Raw genomic sequence first — 19,780 nt, 5'->3', positions numbered from 1 at the left:
TAGGATGAGGGATGGCAGCACAGGGACGAGCTGGGGAGGGCTGACAAGCCTCCTGCCCATCAGCTCTCTCCAGATGTCTCAGCTGCGCTGACGGCTGTCCCTGCTCCCCATGCCCTGGATGTCACAGCTGCCCAGGAGGAGTCTGGAGAGGAGCCTACAGAAGGAGTGACTCATCAGACATCCCATCTCCTGCCTCACTCACCTGGAAGCAGGCTGGAGCTGCACCCCCAGCCTTGAGTGTCCCCAAAACTCCACGACCTGAATGTGCAGGCCAGGCTGGACCAGTGAGCAGCTTCCTGGCATCACCTGGCACGGCCTTCCCAAAGCCCTGAGGGAGCAGCGCCCTTCCCCTGCCCCACTCCCCAGGGAAGATCTTCCCTCTGCCCCTCTGTTGGTGGCTCCATCAGCCATCCGTGGGACATGGCAAAGCTGGGCCCTGCAGGGATCAGCCAGGGATGGGACCTGCATTTTGCAGTCTGCAGGAGCCAGGCTGAGGAGTGAGGCAGTGGGAATGGGTTTGCCACTGCCCCGTAGCCCCCCAGTCATGGACTGGGGAGCAGAAAATACATCCCACTCTGTTTGGGCAGCTTCCTACACTCTGCCCAGGTGCCAGAGGTTCTGGCTTTGGGAGACCAGTCCTCAGTGCTGCATCACTGGGCTGGTGCCATGGGCAGAATTTGCTCCCAGCCCCTTTTCCCCAGCTGCCGGACCGCAGTGTGCACTGGGGTGCATCAGAGTGCCTGGATGGAACAGGCATTGTTCTGGTATCCTGAGAGGCATTTTAACACCACTGGGGAAGCCTCTGTGCTCGGTTACTCCAGCACAAGCAGGCACATGGATTCCAGCACACACTCGGCACCAGCTCAGCGTGTGGACATGGCAGCGCTGACCAGCACCAGGACTGGGGGCAACAAGGAGAGAGAAGGACCAGAAAGTGTTGGAGCAACAATATGGTCATTCCTCTGGGTGTCAAAGACACAGAGACCTGTGGAAACCTCTCCCTTGTGCTGGGAGCAGGGAGCCCATGTGGCCCAGCAAGGGCAGGGTTGGGCTGGCAGGCATAGCGCAGAACTTCCAGGGATTCCTCCCAAGCATCATGCCCAGATCCGTGCAGCCTAAATCCATCTGCAGTGAGGGGGTGGAGAGCCATCAGCACAAGCAGGAAGCACTGTCAAAAAAAGCTTCGTCAGTGTAGTTACGCCGGTGCAATCATGTCAGAAACACAAAAAGGCATCGCCACCTGCAAAAGAGCAGGCGCTGGCTCTGGCAGCCCCGGAGCTCCCACCCACGGCTCCAGCCCTCCGGCAGCTCCTGCCGTGGCTCCCTGTGCTCAGCACCACCCAGGCTGAGCCCTGGGGCTGGTGGGGGCCCACAGGTGACAGGCATGTCCCCCCCCTCACCCACAGCCCAGCACTGCACAGCTGCCAGGACACCCCAGCCCCGAGCCCCTGGCAGCCCCCTCAGGCCAGCACAACCCCACAGCCAGGGATAAGAGCGGCCTCCTTCTCCATCAGCTGCGCCTCCCTGGGACCAGGCACTGACCCAGGGTTGAGTCCTGTCCTGTGACCCCTCACTGTAGCTTCAAACCCGTGGGAGACCAGGGCTGCAGCCCAGGGGCAGTGTTCTGTACGTGCCAGCTGTGTCTGAAGAGCATCAATCACTGCTGGGTGCTGCCTGCTCCTCACCTTCCCTGCCTGCTGCTCCCTGCAAGCTCCTGCTGGTACGTCTGGAAAATGAAGGACAACACTGAGCAGTCCCATCCCTGTGTCAAGGGGCACCTTGCCTGGATGGCCCAGGGAAAGGCAAACCTGCTCCCTGGCACTGCCTTTTTCCCCAGATCTGCCCAGTGACCCAGGCAGGCTGTGGGCAGCACGTTGGCATGTGGAGGCTCCGGGATGGATCAGATCCAGCCCTGAACCATCATCAGCGCTCCTTCCTCATCCTTGTCTGCCCACCAGTCTGAGTGACTGCTCAGGGTCACTCCCAAGTGGGGAGGGTGTGCCAGCAGCAGATGCCAGCAGCCAGAGGCTCCTGGGGCATCCAGGGAGCGCACCGGGACACTTCCTTTCCCCTGTGCCAGATAGATTTCAAACCTCCTGTACAGCAGCACTTCAAACCTGGCCTGGCAACCGCAGGAGCAATATGTGCTCATGCACAAATCCAAAGGGATAACAATCCCTGAGGATGAGCGACAGCTGGTGTGGCCTGCAGGAACAATTCCTGCCAAACTGCTTATCTCCCCAGAGAGCATCTGCCCTGGTGCTTCCCGGCATCCCTGACCTTGCTGTTACCTGCCAAGGGCTGGTGAGCTCCCGCAGAGCCTGGGGTGCTGCTCTCTCTGCTCTGCCACAGCCGAGCTGCCACATTCCTGATGGCCACAGCTCAGCCTGGCATCCCTGGCACTCCCCTCAGCACATCCATGGACCCAGGAGATGCCTTCAGGAGTGAGCTGAGGATTGCTGGCACTGGTGAGGCAGCACAGCACCAGAGACACAGAAGTGTCACTTTGAACTGACCCATATTAAATGCTTGGGATCTGCTTGTCAAGCTACAGCAACTCTTCCCATCCTGGCAACACTTGCTGACTGCACATCAAAACCCCCCACCTGCTCTCCTTTTCCAGAAGTGACACTTCTGCTTTGTTCCTTGCAGTGTTCCACTTAATGAAAAGATGTGCTCTTTCCCTTTTTGGAATGTGGATGAGTTGTGTGCAGGAAGTTCTGTGCGGGAAGGACAATGTGCTTCTGCTCAGCTCAAGCCTTCACTGCTCCTGGCCACCCTGCCCCACGCAGTGGTGGGGATTCCGTGCTCCAAAAGGTTTTGTGCACCCAGGTGTGGCCATTCCCTGAGCTCCAGGCACGGCCCTGCTGGGGTAAATGAATGGTTGAGAGAGCTCAGGGTGCTCACCTGGAGAAGAGAAGGCTCCGGGGAAACCTCAGAGCCCCTTCCAGGGCCTAAAGGGGCTCCAGGAGAGCTGGAGAGGGACTGGGGACAAGGGATGGAGGGACAGGACAAGGAGAATGGCTTCCAGTGCCAGAGGTCAGGGCTGGATGGGATATTGGGAAGGAATTGTTCCCTGGGAGGGTGGGCAGGCCCTGGCACAGGGTGCCCAGAGCAGCTGGGGCTGCCCCTGGATCCCGGGCAGTGCCCAAGGCCACGCTGGACATTGGGGCTTGGAGCAGCCTGGGACAGTGGAAGGTGTCCCTGCCCATGGCAGGGGGTGGCACTGGTCCCTTCCAACCCAAGCCAGCCTGGGATTCTGTGAATTCATCCAGGTGTGGAAGAGGTGCAGGAGGGAGGCTCAGGCTCAGTTCCCTTCCCAGAACAACTGGGCAGAACAGGATTCCTTGATGAAGAAAGAAGGAGCATCCAAGGATCCCGGTGCCCCTGTCCAGTGAGGAGAGGTTTATGTCCTGTTTGAAAGGACTGATGACAAAAAAACAAGGGGGAGGAATAAGAACGTTTAATAAAAGCCTTCAGGAAGAGTGGGAGGGTGCAGTGGCGCCTGAACAGGGCTGAAGGAGGGAGCGTGGTGAAGACTCCTGACACCTGAGCAGGGCACAGACCAACGGCAGCAGCAATGGGGACAACAGGGAAGAGCTGGGAACATCCCCTGGGAGCAGAACATCACAGGGACTCGGTGTGACAGCACAGGCCAGCTGTGTCAGGAAAAAGGCAGAGCCAGGAAAAAGGCAATAGTGCAGAATTTCTATACATCAAGGATGAATGTGTAAAGATGAACACAGAGCAAAGCACAAGTACCGAGGGAAAATCAAGCAGAGCAAGGAAGATATGAGTTCTGCTCTCTCTGCTAGATGGATAAGCCCAGGAAAATATAAATCTCTCTGTCCAGGAAAGTCTCGATGAAGGCAGTGGGACAGAGAAGGGAATGCCAGGTGATACATGAGATGGCTGAACTGTTCAGCACCTTTGTGCTTTAAATATTTACAGAGGGTTTTGCTCTGACCAGATTACAGTTGGCAACAAAAGCAAGAACAGAATAATGGAGAAAAATAGAGCATAGGAATATTCAAATTGTCAAAATCTAATAAAGTTTAGCCTGGCATACCTGAGGAACCAGTCACAGCCGTCTCTGACCTCAGAAAACACACAGGCACAGGTGAGGTCCTTGTGGAGTGAGTGGAGCAGGAGGAAGCACAGCCTGTATTCCTACCAGGGAGTGGGGAAATGCACCGGGCAGCCTGACACTGATGCCTGCAGAGATATGGAATGGAATTATTACACAGCACATGTTAAACCTCTCCAGGACAATGCGTGATGAGGAACAGGCAGCAGGGATTTACCAATCACACAACACATTGAACCAAGCCAGCGTTGTCTCAGGCTGCAGTGTAAGATGTAACCAAAATCCAGCATTCTATCACCAGCTGTTGAAACCAGCTGGGGCAGGGTTCTTTATCTCTTCCATGACACATCCCTGATAACTCCCTCCGGGCTGTATCTTCTGCTCATGGGCCACCAAGCCTCACTGCATGGCCCATCAAATGACATCATCCCACTGGGAGCTGCTGCGCCCAGGGGCAGGAACCGAGCGTTCCTGCCTGGCTGTAAGCTGAGGTTTGGAACAGCACAGGCAGCCCTGACCTCCTGGCTTCCCAGAGGACAAGAGCTCCATAAGCAGCACTGGAGCTGCAGGGGAACACCAGACCCTTCTACAGGATCACTGCTTCAGCAGAGCCACATCCATCACTTCAGCAGGGCTGCAGCCACCATTTAATGGGGCTGCTGCCAGCGCCCTGCCCGGCAGGTGCCAGGCTGTGTCCTGACTCTGGCAGTGTCTCTGTACTATTGCATTGATTTATTTATTTTCATTTTTTCTATTAAATTGTAGTTCTGATTTCCGGTCTCTCACTGGTTTGCTTTCAAACTGGTACAAGTGTCCATCACTGATGGGGATTTAGCCCGGCTGGAAACAGGAAGCAGTAGATATGGTATGTCTTGGCCTCCATGGGTTTTTGGAGTGGGAATGCTCCTCTGGAAGCACAGGTGATGGAGCACAGTCCCAGCTGGTTAAAGCACTAAGGGTGAGGCTGCTCAGGTGCTGCCAGCCTGGGCAGTCGTGGTCAGTGAGGTCCTGCCAGGTCTGTCCTGGGGCAGGTCCTGGTCAATATTTTCATTAACCACAAGGTTGATGAAACAGTGATCCTGCTTATAAAATGCTGAATTAAAAACAGATCACAAAGGGATGCAACTGCTTCAAAGGACATGAGCAGAATGTAAAATAAAACTGAATTGCTGAGAAATGACTCGGAATTGGTAACGTGCAGTTCAGCAAAGACAAATGCAAAGCAGGCGACCTGCAATGCACCACCCTCGTGCAGAGGTTCTGGCTGAGACCAGTGCCACTGCTGCGCACTCTGGTGATGGCTAATCTGGCTGGGCACCTTCTGCTGCCAGGGCAAGGTCAGCACAGGCTGGGCATGGCCAGTGAGGTGGCCCTTGTAATGCAGGGATAGAACAATGGAGTGGTTTGAGTTGGGAGGAACCATAAAGCTCATCTTGTTCCACCCCCTGCCATGGGCAGGGACACTTCGACTGTCCCAAGCTGCTGCAAGCCCCGTCCAGCTTGGCCTTGAACACTTCCAGGGATGGGGCAGCCACAACAAAGGACAGCCCCAGTGCTGCTCTGCTTGGCTTGGGGGGTATTTCAGCCAGAGATTTGTGCTGGTCATCATGAGGAGCAGGAAGCAAACAGGAGAAAGTCCAGAGGAGATGCTGACAAGCTTGGTTAGAAGTTTGAAAAACATGAGCTGCAAGAAGGGGAAGAACAAATCAAATCTGGGTCTGGCAGGGTGAAGCCTGTGCAGGGATATGAGAACAGCCTTCTAAAATGCAAAAAATCACTAGAAAGAGATTAGTGATCACTTATTCTCAGGTCTACCAAGGGTATTTTTTGCAGTAATTGGCTTAATTTGCATCTAGAGATATTTAGGGTGGATTTTGATATTGCAAGGAGATTTTTCCTTGTGCCACATGATGATGCATCAAAGGCTGGCTGGGATCTAGGTGTTCCGAAGCTCCTTGCAGTCCCAGCCACTTTGGGGCTGCCAGACACCCTGGGGGGATCGTGGTGAACCAGGGCCAGGCAGGGACGGGCTGGGCAGAGCCGCCCCAAGCACCCATCCACAGGCTGTGGGAGCAGGGAAAAGGGGAGGCAGTGGGGGCTCCTGTCCCACTCCTGTCCAGACCTGCTGCCTCCCTGGGACAGGGAGGTGTTTTCCCTGTGCCAGAGGGTGGAAGCTGTTCTGGTGAGCTGTGAATGGAAAATCAGCTCCATGAGCTCCAGTTCTCCCCTTTGTGATCCATCCCTCTGCCACTCCCGCCTCTCCTCTCCTGTCTCTCCACGCCTGTTTTGCATCTCCTGCGTCATCCCTTTTCTGCTGCACCCCTCCTGCATCTTTCATCTTCCCCGTCCCTCCAGCTGTGCTCCTCCTCCTTTCTAGTCTCTCCCTCTTTATTCCCATTCTGTCTCACACCAGCTCTTTAATTCAGCAGCACGGCATTTCCATTTGAATTGCTTTCCTGCCTCCCTCCAGGACAGGAGCGGAGCCAGGGGCTGCATCCTATCCGAGCCCCACGCTCGGGGGTGTCACACGGACGGTGCCGGCTGTCCCCAGCCCATTCCCATTCCATGGGCACGGCAGTGTGTCCCCAGGCCCTCTGCACTGCCGGGACAGCGGCGCTGCCCATGGATCCCTCCCGGAGAGGCAGTGACAGGGGGCATCGCCCGGAGAGGGGCTGAGTGCTCCCCATGGACATTCCCGTGGGACTAAGCCCCATTCCCAGGGGATCTGCTGGCTCTGCAGGGTACCAGGCACACAATTCTGTGCCACCTCTGCCCATCCATCCTCGTGGGCCAGCCCAGGATACCCCCTGGCAAAGGCACAGGATGAGTGTGGTCAGGAGGGAGCTCTGGTGAGGGCGGGTGTCCCTAAGGGCTGCTGGCTGTGGGAGCATCCAAAAGATTTTCCAGCAGGCAGTGGGTTCTGGGAGCAAAGCTCTGCTCTCACCAGGGCACTGGTAAGTGCCAGGATCCCCAGGGGATCCCTGGGGGCTGGCTCTGAAGCTCTCCCAGTGCAAGGGCCTCCCTAGCTCTGCACAGACCCTCAGATCAGCCACTGGGGTCTGGCAAAGTCTGCTCCTTCCCAAGGACCATCTCCACATGTTCCTGCTCGTCTGGGTGCTGAGGGTGGTGTTTTGGGGCAAACTGGCTCTTTCCTGCAGTTTCACAAGGCCCTGTGAGCGCGATGCCCTGGTGTGTGCAAAGCATCACAACCTTTCCTGGCTCTCACAGCTGTTGGCTTGTCCAGGCTGAAGCGGGGTGGGGTGTGTTCCCCAAGGAGCACCTCACCACGTCCTGCGCTCCCAGAGCCACGCTCTGCCCTTCAGGCACCATCACAGTCACTGCTTTTCCACCAGCTGGGCACCAAAGCCTTGGTGGAACCATCCCTGGTGGAGCACTGAGCCCTTGGCCATGATCTTTTAGGAAGTTTTACCCTGTTTCAACTTGAACATTTGAACAGTGCAGTGGACAAACTTTTGGCCAGATTCTGCCATCTTTACCCATTTCCATAACACACAGGCTGTGGCAGCCACATGGGCTGGGGTTGCTCTTCCTCTCCAACAGTGTGCTCAGTCTCACCAGGACCCTGCCCAGGCAGAGGCCAGCCACACCCTGGCCCTGGCTCTGGCCCTGGCCCCAGCCCTCCCAGAGCCAGGCTCTTGGCCTGAGAGCTTGTGTGTACCCCTAATGCCATCTCCCATATCCCCAAATTCCCTTCTTGCACAGCAGCACATGTGAACATCCATCAGGGACCAGACCAGGGCCACTGAGTTGGCCTGGGACCCACTGTGACAGCTCTTCTCCTGCCCTGGCCCTACAAGGGCTGCAGTTGAGGTTCCCCAGCTGCATCACCTGGAGAACAGAGAGCCAGGAAATCCCATCCATGGTATGGATATCCATGGATATGGGAGGCCCTGCAGTGAAAGTCCCCAAGACCAGAACTATTCCCTGGTGCATGTTCCCTGAGGTCCCTTGGGAGCTGGGGTTGGGGTGGAGACGTGGCTGCCCACCCTCCCCACCTCCTCCTGCCTTCTCTGGAGGCTCCCTTGGGTGCTCAGCCTCACAAGATCTGCTTGTCTCCCTGTCCGTGTTACAGTCTGACCAGGCTAAATGGGATTTACACACAAGCCAAGAGCTTCCAGCCTCGCAGGCTGTTCCTTTCCTCCTATCCTCTACCAGCTGCCAGTTAATGGTTAACCTCCAGGAGTTTTCCTCCTGGCAAACAGGGAGCCCTTCAACATTCACCTCCTGGTTAAACAAAAACCAAGAGGGCCAGTTGGTATCTGGGGTACTTCTCTCTGTGCCAGGTGGAACCAGTGCCCACTTTGCAGATGCCTGGCCAGTGCAGGAGCATCTCCAGCCACAGCTGTGGCACAGGGCAGAGCAGGGGCCAGGTTCACTTAGAGGACAAAATCATGGAATAACAGAATGATTTGGGTTGGAAAGGACCTTGAAGACCATCTCATTCCACACCTGCCATGGGCAGGCACACCCTTCTCTAGCCCAGCTTGCCCATCCCTTACACAGCATCTCAAACCCACACATGAATTTTCAGCAGCATCCAATCAAACAGTATATCCACATGTCCTGGGTTAAGGTGTATTCCATTACCATCCTCATGAGCTGTTGAAATCAGGTGGGGCACTGTTTCCTTGCCTCCTCCCCCCAGACTCTCTTGCTGTTAATGACCCATCATTGTCCTGCCCATGACTCAGAGATAACTCCCTCCGGACTGTCTTCTGTTAATGAGCCTAATCAACACTTGGCCTCATGACTCATTACCCTATTGTGAGATGCTCCACCCAGAGGGAGGAACCAAGCATCCCATCGTGGATATAATCTGGGACTCTGAGCACCAGAGACACTCTTTCCACTGGATTTCCAGAGGACAGGAGCTACACAGCCACCACTGGACTTTCTGAGGAAGAGCAGACCCCTTCTACTACAGGATCACCACTTCAGAGGATTGCAGCCACCATTCTACCAGACTGCTACCACCACCCTGCCTAACAGGGTGTCAGGTTGTATCCTGACTCTGACAGTTTGAACCAGTGTTTTCTTTTAGGTTTTTTTTTTTCCCCTTTTCTTTAATTTCCCCATTAAGTTGTTATTCTGACTTGGTGCCTCCCACTGGTTTGTTTTCAAACTAGTGCACCACGATGCCCTTGTAAAGTGTTTCTTTTAGGATCTGTGGGAGTGCATTTCCAAAACTCTGGACTTTGAGTGAAGCCTCTCAAGCTCTAGGAACCACGATGGAGAAGCTTGGGTTGATGGAGTTCAGGTGCAGCTCAGGATGGGGGGTGCTGCAGGGACCTCGCTGTTTGTCCTCAGGAAAAGGACCCCATTGGGCTGGAAAGCAGAATTCCAGCTGTCTCCTTCTCCAGAGGCAGAGGGGGTGGGAACAGGGCTGGCACTCTGATACACTCAGGGAGCCTCAAACCCTTTTCCATGGATTCAAATTCAGTCTCAGTGTGCAGGCAGCTGGTGGGCGACACTGGGCTGGGAGGGCACAGGTCTCCACTTGCTGTCTCCAGAGGCAGAGCTGCTGCCCAGGAGTTCAGATGCTTAAAAGAGGGTCAGGCTCTGCTGGGAACAGAGCCAAGGGGGAGGATACCTTGCGGCCCTGGGTGTGTTTCATTGGTGGCCCAGGTCAGAACTAGAGAGTCTTTGAGGACCCTTCCCACCCAAACCATTCCATGGTCCTGTGATTCTGTGGACAAGCCATCAACACGTGGTGACCCTGGGACCCGTGAGCAGAGGGGCTGGTGTTGCCCTTGGGTGACAGCAGCAGGGCTCAGAACTGTGTCCCTTCGGGCTTGGCTGGGGTGTAAAAATAGCACTTGATTCCCATCCTCTCTGCCATGATGGAAAAAGCAAACAGGCAAAAGAGTTTTGCGCTCGGGTTGTTAAATTTTCATGGCAATTTAGCAAGGCTGGTTGAGAGTCATTTTCCAGCTGATTTCAGTTCCTTTGAGCTGCTCCTGGGCTGCAGGGCCTGGGCTGCAAATGTGACAGCGGGGAGCTGCTGCTTTGCTGTTCAGAGCCTTGTCATGGAAAAAGGCTGGCCTGGGAAAGGGTGTTATCAGCATTTGATAAGAGATGATAATGCTAATTTTAGTCCTAAAATCTTTCCTTAATAGAAATGAAGTGCTCGTATTTATCCCAGCAATTACAGCCACAAAGAGCTCACACAGTTAGGGAACATCCACTGTCTGCAGCTGAGGATTCCATGGATCATGGCAGCTAATCCTAACAGGGCTTTGTGAAGGAAATTCTGCCTTTGGAGGATAAATCAGCACCGAGCTGTCAGAAATTGGGCCCTGTTCTCCTGTGGAATCACAGAGTCATGGAATGGTTTGGGTTGGAAGGGAACTTAAAGCCCATCCAGTGCCACTCCTGCCATGGGCAGGGACACCTTCCACTGTCCCAGGCTGCTCCAAGCCCCAATGTCCAGCCTGGCCTTGGACACTGCCAGGGATCCAGGGGCAGCCCCAGCTGCTCTGGGCACCCTGTGCCAGGGCCTGCCCACCCTCACAGGGAAGAATTCCCAATTCCCAATTTCCCATCCATCCCTGCCCTCTGGCACTGGGAAGCCATTCCCTGTGTCCTGTCCCTCCAGGCCCTTGTCCCAAGCCCCTCACCAGCTTTCTTCAGGCACTGGAAGGGGCTCTGAGGTCTCCCAGGACAGGCTGTCCCACATCTGCCTGTAGGGTGCCTGTCTTGCCAGTCCCTCTGCCCCATCTGCCTTTCGTGCCTGCAGCAGCAGGTGGCAGGGCCCAGCTCTGCTCCAGTGCCAGCTGGGGCTGCTCTTCAAGGTCTGGCATTCCCAGTGGTATTTCTAAGGATGCCTGCAAAGAGCTTTTGCCAGGAAATGTCCCTTCTGGGGTGTCATCTCTAGGTGGGCCATGCATTCCGGGCTAGGCCTGATCCCTGGATCCTTGTGCAGTGCAGCTGTGGGCAGTGTGACCTGCTGGGGTGCCACCATGCCTGTCCCAGGCTCGCAGATGCATTTTCCAGCAATAAGGAGGGTTTTCCAGCCTGCTCCATCCTTTGCAGCACGGCAAAGCACAGTCCTGACCTCAGCACAGCTCACCAGCTGCTTCCCCCAGCACCAGCCACTGACCGGCCTCCTCTGGCCAAATCCATCCGTGTGTCTGCAGGGACTGGAGAGCAGTGCCAGTGATGGGATGGGGGAGTGAGGAGCCAGGTGGTGCTGGAGGAGGGCACCAGCCTGGGCTCTTCTTCTCTGGTGACCTGTGAGGGTCAGTGCGCCTGAGAGCAGGGTCAGTGCACACAGGGTCATGGCTGCCCACAGGACACCCGGCCCTGGCACGTGGGCAGGGGCTGGAAATGTGCCTTATAGGCAAAGCACCAAAGCTGAGGGGACAGGGTGAGTTCCCCAGGGCTCCCACAAGCCAAGCCAAGTGGTTTGTGCTAGAAGGAAATCCCTGGCAGTCCTGTGCTGGTGCTTGTGTCTGCTCCAGGACTCATCTGGGCCTGTTCTGGTGAGCACCTCCAGCACCAGTCTGGCAGAGCTGCCTACTCCTGGTGACCATCGGCCGTCAGCTCCCTGATACCAGGCCTGGAGAAAGGGCACTGATTCCCTCCAGGACAGCTCAAGAACACGTGTTGAGGATGCTGAGGCCCTAAGCCAGGACCCCTCTAGGCTGAGTTACTGGCAGGGTGCACCCCAAGGGACGAGGTGGGGATGGACATCCCTCAAACACTGGTTTTGCTGGGCAGGTATGCGCAGAATGGAGCAGCTGCCCCTGCACCCAGCTGGCCACTGGCACTGGGGAGCTCCAGCTGTGTCACTGTGGAAGACAAGAGCATGTCCCAAAAGCACCCTGCTGGTGTCAGCATTGGCTGGTGTCCCTGTGCCCCCAGCTGCAGCAGAGCCCTCAGGCCTCCTGCCCAGGCTCCAGCACCTCACAACTGTGGTCAGAGAGGGCCTGACCCACACGGGTGCTGAACACCCATGTCCCTCCCCAAAGTGACTGCCTGGAGTGTCACTGAGCCCCAGCTCTCTGTGGCCACCCAAGCACTGGGCTTGCCAGCCCTTCTGCCAAGGCATTTGGGGCAGGACCGGGATCAGGAGAGGTTCAGTGGCTTGCCCAGTGCACCCTGTGCTGAGGGCACGTGGCCCCTTGGCTTCTGCCAGCACTGCCTGGAGGGGACCAGCCAGCAGTGCAGGCTCCGTGGCTCCAGTCCTTCCCAGCAGATCCCCCCTTTCCTGTGCTCAGCTGCCATCCCATCAGGCTGGGGGAGCTCTGGTGAGCCCTGCACTGTGTGCAAGGGGTCAAACAAGGCCATGGTGACCACAGGAGCTCTGGCCAGAGAGCAGAGCTAGTGCCATGACAAACTGCTCCACAAGCCCTTTTCCTCCTCCTCACTTCTGCTCCCAGCCACCAGCATCAGCTGAAGCTGCCAGGGGGCTGAAGGTCTCAGCACCACCAATAAACACCCTGAAAAGAGGTCCCCACCATCGAGCCTGGTCCTGTGCTTCTGGGAGAAGCTCCAGCTGGGTGCTGGACATCCCTGGCAGGGGCTGGCTCTGCACAGATCTTTATTTTTCCAGATATTATTCATGACCCTGTATGAGCAGTAACAAGGCTGGGATCTCGCTGTGTGCCGCTGCCAGGGTGCCTGGGCCAGGGAAATGGGCTGTGGAGCACTGGAAGTGCTCTTGCAGCATGTGGGGGGCTGAGCCCTGGCAGCCCTAGGGCCGCTGCTCTCAGTGCCCTCGGCCACGGGGTCAGGGGCAGCTCATGCCAGAGGCTGCAGTGGATGTTGCTCGGAGTCCAGGGAAACAGGAATCTGGGACAAAACAGGGTTTGTTTCCCCAGCCCTGACTTCTCTCCTCTGCTCAGCTGTTGGCTCGTGTTCCCATGTCTCAGTGGGGTGGCAGCCCTGCACGGATGCTCCTCTTGTCCCATGATGTTGTGAGGAGGAGGCCAAAGGTCCTGTGTCCTCACTGAAGCCTCGCTGAGGACCTGACCTTCCCTTTCTCATGCTGCTTGTGGGACTGGGCCCCACAGGGAGAGACAGCATGGGCTGAGGCTGCAGGGGAGGGAGGCTCAGCATGACCCTGGAGCACCAAGAGCATCCTGCCAGGGGCTGGGGTGGCTGGGCTTGGGGAGGTGGGGAGCAGAGCTTTTCCTGGATCAACACACTGAGAGGCCACCTCCAGTCTGGGCTCAGGGATGTCTGGGACGGAGACAACAGTGGGGAGGTGATGGCACAGCACTGTACCAGCCCCACATGCCAGGGACCCCGTGGCTCAAGGACCCCGTGAAGGTGCAGAGCTCCCTGCTGTGTCCTGCCCGTGGATCCCGCTGATCCCATGGTCCTGGTGGCCCGAGGCCCTGTGGAGGGAGCGAGGCACAGGTAGGTCTCCCTTACCTCATGGGAAGGAGCAGAGAGCTGCTCCCTGGATTTTGGCAGAGGGGTGGTCCCAGCCAGGGCTGGGCTCTGGTTTAATCCCTGAGCTGCACTCCTGCCCATGGGCACAGCCAGCAGTGGGGCAGAGCCAGTAAAGGGGGCGCAGCCATGAGCCTCTCACTGGGAATCTGGCTGCAAATCCTCTCTGGAAGAGATGGCTGTAATTTAACAATACGGGCTCGGGCTTTTCCTGTTAACTCCCCCCGGCTGCCAGCCGCTCATGGCCAGCAGGTCCAGCAGTGAGGGACTGTCCTGCCACACCTTCCCAGGCACTGGGAGCAGGGAAGTGGGATGAACTGCCCAGCACTGGGGAGGGGTCAGGTTCTAGAGGTGATACTGGGGCTCAGTTCCCAGGCACCCTGACCGCACCAGGGGTTTGGCCATTTGGGAACAAACCCTGTGTGCCAGGGCAGGATGAGTATCCCATCAGGCTGGGGCACACGAGTCCCTCGGAGAGGCCAGAACCAAGGCCGTTCTCCCAGGACTGGGAGGCAGCTGAGAAGGGACTGGCAGGGGGGCAGGCCTGGGGAGGGATGCCAGGGGCCAGCCAGCCATCAGCATCTACCCTGCCTGCTCCAGACAGAGCAGGGATGGAGGGAACAGGAACAGCTCCTGCTGCTGGCACCAGCAGGTCCTCTGGCAGTGGCAGCGGAAGCACTGATCCAGCTGGGTTTGGACCTGGCTGCTCCAGGGCTCCCTCGTGTCCCACTGCTCCCTCCTGCTGTTGGGTGTCAGGGAGAGGCTCTTCTGTCCTGAGAGCTGCAGAGCTCCGGTTTCCATCAGGCAGGGGCCAAAGGCTGGTACTCCAGAGGGCTGGGACAGAGCAGTAGGAGCTCAGCACCTGGAGAGCAGCTGGGACTGAGAGGGGAGTGAGATAGGTGCCCATCAAGGACAGAGACTGCCTGGCCTGCCCGTGCCCTGCCCGTGCCCTGCCCGTGCCCTGCCCGTGCCCCGCTGATGCCAGCAGTGTGATCGTGGCTCTTGGGAAAACACAGGAGACCAGACTTTATTCATTCAGGGAAGGCTGGCCCACCCTATAGCTCCACTTGGGACACTGAGATCTGTTTCTGCCCAGTCTCTGGGTGAATTTCTGACATTCTCTGAGATATTTGGTGAGAAATGGGAACCATGTGAATCCTGCATCCAAACCCAGGAGTACCATGGCAACATTCAGACCTCAGTCCAGAGTGTTTAGCACCAAATGTGGCTTCAGCAGAGGTTTTTGTAAGCTATTCAGCCCTCCCCATGTGCTGATCCCAGACCAGAGTCCTCTTTCTTGTCCCTGACAAATCCTTGCAGCACAGCCCTCACTCAGCTCTGGTGGTTTTGTTGTATCCAGGAGAAAACTTCTCCTGGATTCCCTTCATTCAGCAGACATCCCAGGAAGGCACCATCAGTAACCACAACAACCACCGATTGCTTTGAAGATACTGGAGGGAGCCTCTGCTTGTTGTGATCCACATCCCGACAATTTCTCTGCCTCTGCAGCAGCAGAGAAGGGAGTTGTGCCCTCCTCTTCCCCGGGTATGGAACCCAGGTAGGAAGCACAAACTGCTGGGGACCCTTGGGAAAGAAAGTATTGTTCTTCCTACAGCAATCCCAAATCCTCCCTGTATGAGACTGAGTCTCAAGCGTGTCTTAAACCCACAAACATTTACAGTCATCAGGTATGAAGCTGAAAGAGGTCCAGGAGAGCTGCCAGCCCAGCCTGGGGCAGAGGAACCCGCCTGGCAGCAGCAGAGTGAGCTCCAGCTCACTGGGTTTCCCCAAGAGAATGCCCACAGAGGTGTGTGGGAGCCACAGGACCCAGCGTGGGAAGAGGCTCATGCGTATCCAGCACTCTGTAACCCGACACGTGCAGCAAGACCCAGTAATTAGGCTGGTAATTAGAGCTAAATGATGGCTGGGATGCTGCTCATAGAGCGGAGGTCGTTAACTTACTTAGGCTGTGGCCAGGTGACCATCACTCCTCGGCTGAGTGTCCCCCCACGGGCCAGCTCAGCCACCAGCCCTGGGCCCCACGGGAGTTCTCCAGGCTTGGCTGTGCAGGTTGCAGCAGTTCCACGTGGCTGGGTGACTTTTCCACCTAAGCAGATCCTTAGATCATTCTTGACCCTCTCTTGATTTATCTTCTGCCATTCCAGCTTTTAGCTTTCCAATTTTCCTGCCTTTCATTGAACCACTGAGTCACTGAGGTTGGAAAACACTCCAAAATCATCAAGTCCAACCACTCACCAGCAGCACTGTGGTCACCACTAAATCACGTCCCCAGGTGCCACATTCCCACACCTTTTGAACACTTGCAGGGATGGCACCTCTGGTGCTGTGCCCAGCAGTGCTGGAAGCCAAGATTTTCACCTGGCTCTGTGTGCTGGGACACTGGGGGCTGTATCTGGGCATCTCAAATCCACAACAGATGGCTTCTTTCTTTTTTTTTTTAATTTTATTTTCAGGCATTCCCTTCATGCTTGTGACTCTTAATAGAAAAACCCAAACAGTCTGAAGATGTTTGCACTGAGAAGGAAGAGCTTGGGCAGCACAAAGTCAGGTTCTTGGGCAGAAATGCCACTTTCTGCTGGTGCAGTCCCCCAGGTCAGTGGGGGGACCTGGGGGTCCTGGGGTTCCTGCTGTAATTGGCACTGCAGCCTCCTCTGGGGCTCCCCAAAGCTGAGGGATGCAGGACAGGCAGTGTTAAGGAGCACCCTTCTCACCAGGGCATGAGGGATGCAGGAGCCGTGCAAGAGGATGAGATGTGACCCAGAGGGGTGACAAGGGCAGGGTGGTGATGGTAGCAGGGTGCCTTAAAGGAGCAAAAGTCACCTCATCCATTCCTCTCTTCACACCTTGTTCTCCATCTTTCCCTGCCCTCTCTCTCTGGGCTCAGCTGGGGGGGCTCAGCTGCTCTCAGGGGCCAGGCTGGTGTCCCTCATCTTTGCTCAGACCCTGCCGTCTCCAAGCTGGCAGTTAATTAAGCTGTTAGAGACTTCCCTTGAATCAGAGCATGGCAGACCTGTGCCAGGGGCTCCCTCAGGAGAACTGCACTTTCCTGGCAGCCTCAGGATGGGAAGACACAGAGATCCCGTTGCTCTGCCCGGTGCAGTCTGGGGCAGAGGCTTGGCAGCCCCAACCAGGATGGCACTGCTGCTCTGCAGGGATGGGCAGCCCAGGATTCCATCCAGCTGCTCAGTGCAGGAAGCCTGGCTAAGGAGGGAGCAGATCCAGTGGCCTCAGGACATGCAGCAGGGGCTGGAGCTGCTGCTGGAGCAGGACCTGCCCAGCCCTTTCCTCGTGCCACTCACACCCCACAGCACAGCAGGAACCCCTGGCCAATATTGTCTCTCTCTGTGCCAGGGACCCCACCTGCCCCCAGCTCTGCTGCATCACCAATGCTCTCTGTGCCCCTGGTTACAGCTGTGCTGGGTGGCGTCAGGGACCCCACACCCTGCCCTGGGTCTTGGGGGCAAATATTCCTTCCTCCCAGTGTCACAGGGGTGCTCCAATGCTTCCCACTGCAGTCCTCCTACCTGCAAGGCAGCAGGTGGGATGTGTCCTAACTGTGACACGGGTTATTAATCTCTTTGATTAATTAAAAAAATGCGTTTCCTGCCCCTTTCATTCCTACTTTTCCACCACGTGCATAACTATCTGCAGGATCCCAACTGTTTGAAGGCCAGACACTGACAGCACTTAGGGAGAAGGTCCTTGGGAACCCTTGAGAAGCAAAGGATGAAGGCAGTGGGGTGTCTGCTCATCCCCCAAGACTTCAGGGCTCCAGACATGCAGGGATAATAAGGGCTTGATCACCAGACCTGGTGACAGTCCCTGATGACATCTATCCCAGGGACTTCTTTGAGCTTGGGATCCCACTCAAACAGCCCAGAGGAAGATGGCATCAAGAGCTGGAAATGTTTTCTTTGGGTGGAAACATTTGCCTGAGCTCCCCAGAGTGTTCCCACCACCCAAAGGTGTGAAGGGCAGGAGATGCCCAGGAGCTGGAGCACCCATGCCCCCTCTTCTGTGGGGTGCCAATTCCTGCCCGTGGGCACCCCCAAGGCTCCTGTGGGGGTTTTGCCGAGGGGGCTGGAGCTGAGGAGCACACAGGGAGCGTCTCACTGATCCCAGCTGGCAGCCAGCTCCCCGAGCTGCACAAAGGGCCTTTTCATGCCCTGCATAAACAAGCAAGAGGCATGAAAGGTTGTTATCGCAGAGCATCAGCACCAGCAGCAGCTCAGGCGGGGATTCCCAAAATAACCTCCTCCCAAAAGGCACAGACACGCACACCCCTTTTTCCATGCTGCTGGGATTTAGGGAATAAAGGCTTTGGGTGCCCCCACCTCTCTGCAGAGCCCTGTAGCCTGAGCTCTGTTCCCCTGTGCCAGGCAGGGCCTCCTTCACCTCAACACAGCCCTGCTCCAGCTCCTGCTGCATCCCTGTGTCTGTGGAGGATCCCCAGCAGGGATGGCTGCTAGCTGGAGATGGGCTTTGCCAACATCCAGAGTGCGAGGGCTGATCAACAGTTTGCTCTGAGCTTGAAAGGTGGAGCTCCAAGAGCTCACAGATGCTCTTCCTTGGAGGAGATTTGTTTCCAGAGCTGCATTCTGGAGCTGGGCCCCAAGCTGCACCCCTCTTATCTATCTCCTTCAACAAAAAGCAGGTTTCCATGTAGAAATACATTCCAGAGGAGGATGTGCTGGTCCTCTTTGCTTTCCTTCCCATAAAGCCAGGCCAGAGTCATTGCAGAGGTAAATTGAGAGGGGAAAACTTGCTGGAAGGAAAGAGCTTGGAGGCTCTCAAGGAGATAGAACCATAGACCCAGACTGGTTTGGGTTGGAAGGGAACTTAAAGCCCATCCAGTTCCACCTCCAGCCATGGGCAGGGACACCTTCCACTGTCCCAGGCTGCTCTGAGCCTCATCCAACCTGGCCTTGGACATTCCCAGGGATGGGGTAACCACAGCTTCTCTGGGCACCCTGTGCCAGGGCCTCCCTACCCTCCCAGGGAACAATTCCTTCCTAACATCCAATCTAAATATCTGCTCTTTTAGATTCAAACCTTCTCCCCTTGTCATGTCACTATCTACCTGCGTAAAAAGCTGCTCTCCCTCATTTTTATAAGCCTGAAACACTGGAAATGGCTCTAAGGTCTCCCCGGAGCCTTCTCTTCTCCAGGCTGAACACCCGCAGCTCTCCCAGCCCGGCTCGGAGCAGAGGGGCTCCAGCCCTTGGAGCATCTCTGCAGCCTCTCTGAACTCACTCCAGCAGCTCCACATCCTTCTGATGCTGGACCCCAGGGCTGGAGGCAGCTCTGCAGGTGGGATCTCACCCAAGCAGGGCAGAGGGACAGAATCCCCCTGTCCCCTGCTGCCCACTACCCTCTTGATGCAGCCCAGGATGGCTTCCTGGGCTGCTAAAAACCTGGCAAAAGCCTGACGGCCAAATCTGTCCTAACGCTGAACCATGAAACGTCTGCCAGCCCTTTGCAACTTATGCCAGTCCTCATTTATTTGTAGCTTTTTTGTGTTGTTTCAGGTTGATTCTGCTGGACAATGGGAATCTGGTCAGGACATCCTCACTTGGGTTGCAAAAATTACCTCATTCCCAAAAGAGGGAGATTTTCCCATGGAGCTCCCCAGGGCTCACAGGTCCCTCTGTTCACAGTGACATTGCAGGAAGCTCCAAGGCTTCCCTTGTGCACCCATGGAAAACCAGGGTGGATGCTGGACAAGGGCAGCTCCACCAGCTGCTCCACCAGCTGAGTGACGGCTGCATTTGGGGTTTAAAACACCTGTGTTCTCTGAAAATGTGTTCAATTCATCTGAAAAAAATACCTGAAAACATGGCAGCTCCTTTAAATGCCTTTAAATTTCTGGAAATATCTTTACATTTTCAGTTAAGTTCCTGAAGACCTTGTAAAGTTTTCACTTCCTTGGTGTTTTCTGGGGGAAAAGAGATGTGTTGTTGTCCCCTCCCTGCCCTTTGTGGCCAGACAGGTATTTCCATTGCTCCCATCACTGCAGCAGGGACTGGACAGGGATGCAGGAAAGCTCATTTCTTGGTTATGGAATAGCCAGGAGAGAGTCCAGCATGGCTGGGGTCACCAAGAGCTCACAGGGGATTATTTTGCCAGGGAAGCTCTTTTCCCTCATCTCAGCAGGCAGGGGTGCATTTTCCACGCCTTCAGGACTGTTGGAGAGTTTCAGGCTTTAGCTTGGTGGTCAGTGGAAGACAGGCTGGGCTGTTTGCACCAGTGTGAGAA

Source organism: Aphelocoma coerulescens, chromosome 20, assembly GCF_041296385.1.
Source record: "Aphelocoma coerulescens isolate FSJ_1873_10779 chromosome 20, UR_Acoe_1.0, whole genome shotgun sequence".
Lineage (NCBI taxonomy): Eukaryota > Metazoa > Chordata > Aves > Passeriformes > Corvidae > Aphelocoma > Aphelocoma coerulescens.
Note: the sequence above shows the minus strand (reverse complement) of the source record.